The sequence below is a fragment of the Rhinopithecus bieti genome, unplaced genomic scaffold (genome assembly GCF_001698545.2).
Source record: "Rhinopithecus bieti isolate Rb0 unplaced genomic scaffold, ASM169854v2 scaffold_74066, whole genome shotgun sequence".
NCBI classification, from domain to species: Eukaryota; Metazoa; Chordata; class Mammalia; order Primates; family Cercopithecidae; genus Rhinopithecus; species Rhinopithecus bieti.
The window spans coordinates 497-8,005 of NW_016827230.1; the positions used below are offsets into that span (position 1 = coordinate 497).

The 7,509-nt window shown below is 56.8% G+C and overlaps 1 long non-coding RNA gene across 1 annotated transcript; it reads right to left on the bottom strand.

Annotated features, from left to right (window-relative positions):
- Window positions 1-495: 495 nt before the first annotated feature.
- On the bottom strand, window positions 496-5,122 carry LOC108523224 (uncharacterized). The gene is made up of 2 exons (XR_001883761.1): window positions 4,937-5,122; window positions 496-2,673 (listed from the first exon to the last, which is right to left on the bottom strand). It is a non-coding gene; the product is annotated as an uncharacterized LOC108523224 (long non-coding RNA).
- Window positions 5,123-7,509: the final 2,387 nt, after the last annotated feature.

The following is a 7,509-nucleotide window of genomic DNA, read 5'->3' on the forward strand; positions in this document are numbered from 1 at the left end:
TGTCCTATCCCCTCCGACCCCGCAGATCAGATCACCCCACCCCCCATCGCCCGGCAGGGGTAGCTCGTGTCTCATCTGGCACCTCAGGGTGGGGGTAGGAAAGACACACCCGCCCCACTAGGACCCTCACTCATGGCAACTTTCCAAAGCCTAGATGTCTTTATTTGGTTTTGAATCAACTTTATTTTGCATTTAACTTCCCAAGATACCCCAAAAGGGAGGTTCTGCCCCGACTCTGAAGGGACTGGTGGGGGACTTGAAGGGCAGGGAGTGGTTGTGTCCCCCTGGCTGGGGTGGTTCCTTTCCAGCTCCCTCCCTCTTCCCCCAGGAATGCCACTGGGCTCTCCCCAGCCCCCAGTACTGGCCTCTAGGGGTTACACAAATCAGTGAGCGAAAAGCTGGCCCTCCCTTCACCCGGCCCTCCTCCCTGTGTCCCAAGGTTTCCAGTAGTGAGAGAGCCGACCCTGCTGAGACCCAACATTAAACAGCCACAGCCACGTCTACAAGGCAGCGTTTATTGCTCAAGCGTATTAAACCAAAACATAGATTGAAAGAGACAGTTCTTTTAAACCCCATTTGTCCGGATTTTTTAAGCGCTCTAAAATAAGGTGAAAGCCAGTAAAAACGCTCCAAGTGCCTAATTCTGGCTCTGAAATTTGAGCTCTCTGGTCTACCCCCAAGAAGACATCAGTACTGTCCCTGTGGCTCCCACTGCATTCCCAGGAGCAGACCCCACCGGCCTCCAAGCTGCAGGGAGGTGGGAGTGTCCTGCAGACGGGGTGGGGTCTGCATCCAGTGCCAGTAAGAGTGGCCTCTCCTCTCCCACAGTGGCGCTTGTCTGGGACCGTGGCCAAAGCGTTTGCCCTGCCCCTGTCTCTGTCCTTCAGGAGCTGCTGAGGGCTGCAGAGAGGGACTGCCTTGTCCCCTCTCGGAGCAGCTGGGGAGCCGTCTTGCCTGCATTCCCCTCGAATGGTGGAAAATAATGATCCCACTTGTTGTGAACACCATGAAGGTATCTTGGCAGCCAGAGTTACTCCTGCTCAGCAGTGGGAAACCTGGGAGGGTCCTCAAACCCCCTAGCAGGCAGCCCCATCCAGCTGCATCTCCCAGGCCTCCTGGTTCTTTGATCCTGATGGCCCCAGGCCACAGAATGCATCTCTGGGCCTTTCCAGCAGCCCATGGGGGACCAGTCAATACACCCGAAGGCAGTAAAGGGAAAATGTTCATGTGTTCTCAGACCAGAAGGAAAGAAACAAAACCACTGTGAAGAAAAACACCTGCTGGAAAGTAATGACCAAAATAACAATATTCCTAGTTTTACAGTCACCCCAACTCACTGCAGATTTACTGCTGTGTCAGCTGGGAGGATCCAGGCACCCTCGGGGAAGAGGAGACGCAGGGAAACCCACTCCTGGCCATGGCACTACCCAAAGCCAGTGTTATTCTCACACCCAGCTGTCCCTGCAGTCTGGCAGGTGGGCAGTGACCGCCTGGGATGTACCCTAAGACCCCAAAACAGCAGAGATGGAGAAGACCGCTGGCCCTGGGGTCTTCTCAGTGAGGATCAAGACAAAGTACTTGCTAGGAGGTAGAGGGGGCTGGGTGAACCTGTGAGGATTCCTGGGCTCTGACCTGATCTGTCCTGCATTTTGAGTAATGGGAGCAAACACAGAAGGGAGGGGTTCAGCTTCCCCTGGTCACTGGGGCCAGGGAGTCACCGGGGCCAGGGAGACACGGTCCAGCCTGTTTACAAAGCCTTAGATGCAGTCCCAGCCCCAAGAACACTGCCTGTCACAGCAGTGGCCACGTGGCACTCCAAGCTGGGCATGACAGTGCCCAGGATGTGGGCAGTAACCGGGACGTGGGCCAGCCACTGTGGTGGCGGATTCCTCTAGAATGACTGGGTCTACGTAGGAAGACAGGGCAGGCGACCCAGTGTGGACCGGTGTGGATTTCACCTGGGAGAGCAATGGCAGCCCATGTCACTTGCGCCTGGGCTCTGGAGGAGGGGCCCCCACAGCTCCCGGGCCAGGACAGAGGTGCCCAGCCTTGTTCTCACTGTCCAGGAAGAGCCGCTGGGCAGACTGAGCCTGGGGCAGGTGCACCTTGCAGGGAAGTAGGTAAGATCCCACTGGGCTGACTGAGCACCCAAGATAGACCCGAAGAGTAGAGGGAAGAAGCCGGGTCAGAGTGGGCAGGAGACACGGGGACCCACAGTCTGACCCCCGGTCAGGTCCAGAGAGCTCCAGCCCAGGCCATGAGAGAGGCAGGACGCGGAGCTGGGGCCTGCTCAGCGGTGGGGCTCTCAGAGACGGAGCCAGGGGGCCCTTCCTCGGCCTGGGAAGCTGCGGCCATGCTCCTGCTGTTAGGACACGGGAGCCCTTGGCACTGACTGATCTGACTGAGACACAGACTAGCCAACATTGGCCTATTTTAAAATTAAACTACCCTAGGAAGTGAAAACCCCACTGCAGCCTGGTCTGTCCTCACACAAGGGAAAAGAGGTGTTAGAAGCAGTAGCTCAGGGCGATTAGGGGTTGTGTGTTTCCGTGCTTGGGGCCAGGCTGGGCACTGCCATCCAGTTTCTGCGTCCGGGGGTCACTGGGCCATCTGCACCACAATGGCTCTCCAGGCTTTCTCCTTGTCAAACTCCTTCAGGGGGCTCCTGGCCACCTGCGACCGAGACAGGAAAGGTGTTACCTCACCAGGACCACCTGTGCGGCGGGCAGCTGGACACGCCACTCGGCCACAGGCAGCAAGCAGCCAGCATTCTTTTAACTTCAGAAGTTTTCTTTGAATGCGAAGGAAGTGGGGGAACTAATCCCTGGGCCTCTATGGAAAGACAAAGGCCTTTACTCCCTCACTGTCCCAGAAACGCCTGCGTCCCCACACACGTGGTCTCTACGGAGCCTGGGATGGCGCAGCCCTTCACTCGGTCCCTTGCCCTGGCTCTGGGGCAGGGGGCGGGGGAGGCCGCCCAAGGGTGGGCCTGTGCCTGACGGCCGAGGAAGAAAACACTTAAGGCAGAGGTGACCAGATGCCTCCAGGCACAAGGGAGGACAGCGCCAGCCCCAGCTGACTACCTGAGCCCCAGCCGTTCATCCTGCGCCCCAGCCGCCCACCCTGTGCCCTAGCTGCCCACCCTGCGCCCTAGCCGTCCACCCTGCGCCCCAGCCGCCCACCCTGTGCCCTAGCCGTCCACCCTGAGCCCCGGGACCAGCAGTTCTGGGATCTGGGGAAAGCACCTCATGCATCCGACTCTGGGCCTTGCTAGTCATGACAGAAACCCAGGTGGGTCTCATTTCAGGCCCAGGGACTGCCGTCCTAGCAGGGAGAGTGACCACAGCCAGGCAAAAGAGCAGCAAAGCAGCTGAGGAGGCAGGTGAAGGGAATGTCAGTGGGGAACGTGGAGGGTGGGGGCGACTGGGTCAGCTGAGAAACGAGCCAAGGGCAAGAGGGCGTCTTCCAGGACTTAGCGGGCACTGGAGGCTCTGCACCAAGACTCGGAGGCCGGTGGTGTGCCCAACACAGGAGGGCAAGGTATGCAGGGCAAGAGCAGCGGCCGGTCCGCCCAGGGTGGCCTGGAGTTGGGGCAGGACTCAGAGCCCCGCTGAGAGGGGGGCCTGGAGGTGGGGCAGGACTCAGAGCCCCGCTGAGAGGGAGGCCTCAGAGCCCCGCTGAGAGGGAGGCCTGGAGGTGGGGCAGGACTCAGCCGTGCTGAGAGGGTGGCCTGGAGGTGGGGCAGGACTCAGAGCCCCGCTGAGAGGGGGGCCTGGAGGTGGGGCAGGACTCAGAGCCCCGCTGAGAGGGGGGCCTGGAGGTGGGGCAGGACTCAGAGCCCCGCTGAGAGGGAGGCCTGGAGGTGGGGCAGGACTCAGCCGTGCTGAGAGGGTGGCCTGGAGGTGGGGCAGGACTCAGAGCCATGCTGAGTGGCCACCCGGGTGTTTGGGTATCAAGCTGACAGTCCTCGTGGTCACTGCACCTGAGGGTCAGCGGGCAGGTTTGCCCAGGGGAGCACCGCCAGGACCTGTAGCTCGGTGGAGGGAAGATGCTGAGCCTCCGCCTTTCAGTTGAGGGGGCAGCGAGACAGTAGGCAGGGCCCAGGGGAACACTGTTCAGGCGGTGACAGCCAGAAGTTGTTGACACCCCAGCTCCACGGAGCCCCACGTGCCAGGCTGGGTGGGCAATGCCTTCCCTGCAGAACCGTGTCCCCACCAGAGGCCAGGGGGGGAAACTTCATGACCTGTCCCCACAAAGAGTCCCCACAAAGCCCTCTTCTGTGTCTCCAAGAGCAAATCTGAAAGCATGAAGTCCAGAATATTTCCCAGGGATGGCCTGGGCTTACCTAGGCTTTGTGTTTGTATTTTTAAAAGACATTTTACGGCTGGGCACGGTGACTCACGCCTGTAATCCCAGGCCGAGGCGGGCGGATCACGAGGTCAGGAGTTCGAGATCAGTCTAACCAACATAGTGAAACCCCGTCTCTACTAAAAATAGAAAAATTAGCTGGACGTGGTGGCGGGTGCCTGTAGTCCCAACTACTTGGGAGGCTGAGGCAGGAGAATCGCTTGAACCCGGGAGGCGGAGGTTGCGGTGAGCCGAGATCGTGCCACTGTGCTCCAGCCTGGGTGACAGAGCGAGACTCCTTCTCAAAACAAAAGAAAAGAAAAGACATTTTATTTCTTCGGGGTTTTCTGGGGTGTTTTAAAATACAAAGTGGCACAATGAGCCTTTGAGGGTCGTGGTGTGTGGCCCTTGGAGGCCCTCACCAGGACAGGTGCCCCCACCGCAGGCCTCTCACCTCCCCAGCAGGCGCTCCTGTGGACCACTCACCTCCCCAGTGCCCCCACACCCCACAGGTCTCTCACCTCCCCAGCTGGGCACCCCTGTGGGCCACTCACCTCCCCAGAGCCCCCTCCCCCTGCAGGCCACTCACCTCCCCAGCCAGGCGCTCCTGCGGGCCGCTCTGGGTGTCCCAGGACGTGCCCTGCAGCCTTGCGCTGACCTTGAAGCGCACACACTGGATGGCGGTGCCTGTGTTGAGGCCGGCCTGCAGCAGGAGCACCAGCAGCAGCAGCAGCAGGAGCACATCGTAGGATGGCTGCAGGTGGAAGGAGGTGTGAGCAGGGTGGCCCAGCCGCCCTCCAGCCCAGGAGACCAAAGCTCCCTCGCGCCCACAGCCTTTGCAAAGAGCAGGTGCCAGGCTCGAGTTGGAGCCGCAGTAACCCAAACGCACTGTTATTTCGGCAACCTGATGATAATCATTGTAGCTCAATTAATGAGGTCAATTCTGCTTTAAATTCCATCAGCTTGTGTTCAACAGACAGGAATAAAAGTGACCAAACCACAGCCAGGCCCTGTGGACAGTGCTGGCTGCTAGTGGTCAAGTCGCTCCACCCCTCCTGCCCCAACACCCACAAGGCTCAGTCCTGGAGCCAGCAAGACCGTCTGCAGGAGGCAGAAGTGCTGACCGTCCCGTGTCAGCAGGATCCTGAGCAGAGGAGAGAGGGGGCAGCCATCCTGGGGGGGTGGGGGCACAGGCCCCCAGCAGCTTCACCCCTGAGCCCCAGCTGCTGGGAAGGAAGAGGCAGGAGGTAGTGCGGTGAGCTTGGCAGGGAAGAGGATGGAGGGAGCAACCAAGGATGCGGGGAGCCAGAGAGTGACCACAGAGCACCCAAACTCTCTGTGCCCGTGGATAGCTTTCCAGTGTTGGCCCAGGAAAAACAAAGCAACTACGTGCAGGAGCGATGAAGGAATTCAGAAGAGCTCTGATCCCCTTGGGTATCAAGGAAACACCAGGATAAATTATTAAGTTTAAAAAAACAAGCAAGGGGCCGGGCACAGTCGCAGGAGCCTCTCATCCCAGCACTTTGGGAGGCCAAGGTAGGCGGATTGCTTGAGCCCAGGAGTTCAAGACCAGCCCTGGCAACAGAGTGAGACCCGGTCTCTGAAAAATAAAATAAGTAAATACATAATTAAAAAGTGAGGTACATGGATGAGCGCGGTGGCTCACGCCTGTAATCCCAGCACTTTGGGAGGGCGAGGCAGGCGTATCACTTAAGGTCAGGAGTTCAAGACCAGTCTGGCCAACATGTTGAAACTACAAATATACAAAATTTATTATACAAAATATACAAAATTCTGCCAAAAATACAAAAATTAGCCGGGCGTGGTGGCATATGCCTGTAATCCCACATGCTCCGGAGGCTGAGGCAGGAGAATCACTTGAACCCAGGAGGCAGAAGTTGCAGTGAGCCAAGACTGTGCCACTGCACTCCAGCCTGGGCGACAGCGTGAGACTCTGCTTAAAAAAAAAAAAAAAAAAAGCAGCAAGGTACAGAATAGTAATTGTGATTCTGGTGTACACGCTGTTTTGTAAGAAAGGAAAGAAAATTATCATCTGTTTGCCCATAAGAGGAACAGGTCAGTCGGGCGTGAGATCGTAGCTTCTCTGAGCTCATCTTTCAGAGTCTGGCTTTTGAACCACATAAATATTTTATATATTCAAAAAATGCCATTTTAAAAAGAAAAAAGCACCAAGCCCTAAAATGGAATACAACCAGAGCCATTAAACTTAATGGGGCATCAAACCCAAAGGATAACCCCACACAGAAAGGGGCCGACTTTGCTGGCGTGTGGCTGTCCCCTCCTAGCAGAATGCATGCTGAAGGCAAAATGGAAGCCTCAGGTCACTCAGGAGACAGCCCCTGGGTGGTAATATTGTCTCTTGTAATCGTGAACAATTATATGCATATTGTAAGACAACATGAAGTAGCAGATATATTAAATGTCACAGGAAACAAAAAATATTTGGAGTAGGAGTGGGGGAAGCAAACATAAGAAAAGCCAAGAAAAAACCCCAGGCCAGGCCGTTGTAGCTCACATCTGTAATCCCAGCACCTGTGGGAGGCTGAGGACACTATCCCCCATCAGACAGGGACTCCATCCCGCATCAGAGAGTGACTCCATCTCCCAAGCTGTGACTCCATCCATCAGTGACTCCATCCATCAGTGACTCCATCTCCCATCAGACAGTGACTCCATCCCCCATCAGCACACCCATGTTGACCTGGAGCAAAACAGCTTGAATACAGGTCTTCTAATGATTTGGGTGGCAAAACCACTTACATTGGAAATAAGAACAAACAAAAAAACACACCAGGTATCTAAGAAATACCTGTAGCTACACATGCCTGAGCCTTAAAAGTCGTGTTGGAGATAAGCTCCTACTGGGCCAACTCAAAGTCACGAGACTTTGAATTCTCCTTCAATTCACCCATTAAACTCAATGCAGTTCTGGTGCAAATCCAAAAAGCGTGTCTCACAAACTCAGGACAGATTCTAAAATGGGCTCAGGGACAGAAGGGGTCCCAGGTCCCTGTGAAGCAGGTGGTGGCCCCAGATCCAGGGCGGAATTGAGGCCCCGAGGCCCTGGGGCCAGGCTGCCCAGGAACAGTGGAGGAGTCCCCGCCTGGAGCTGCCCCTGAGGCCGGGGCCCACAGAGTCCTA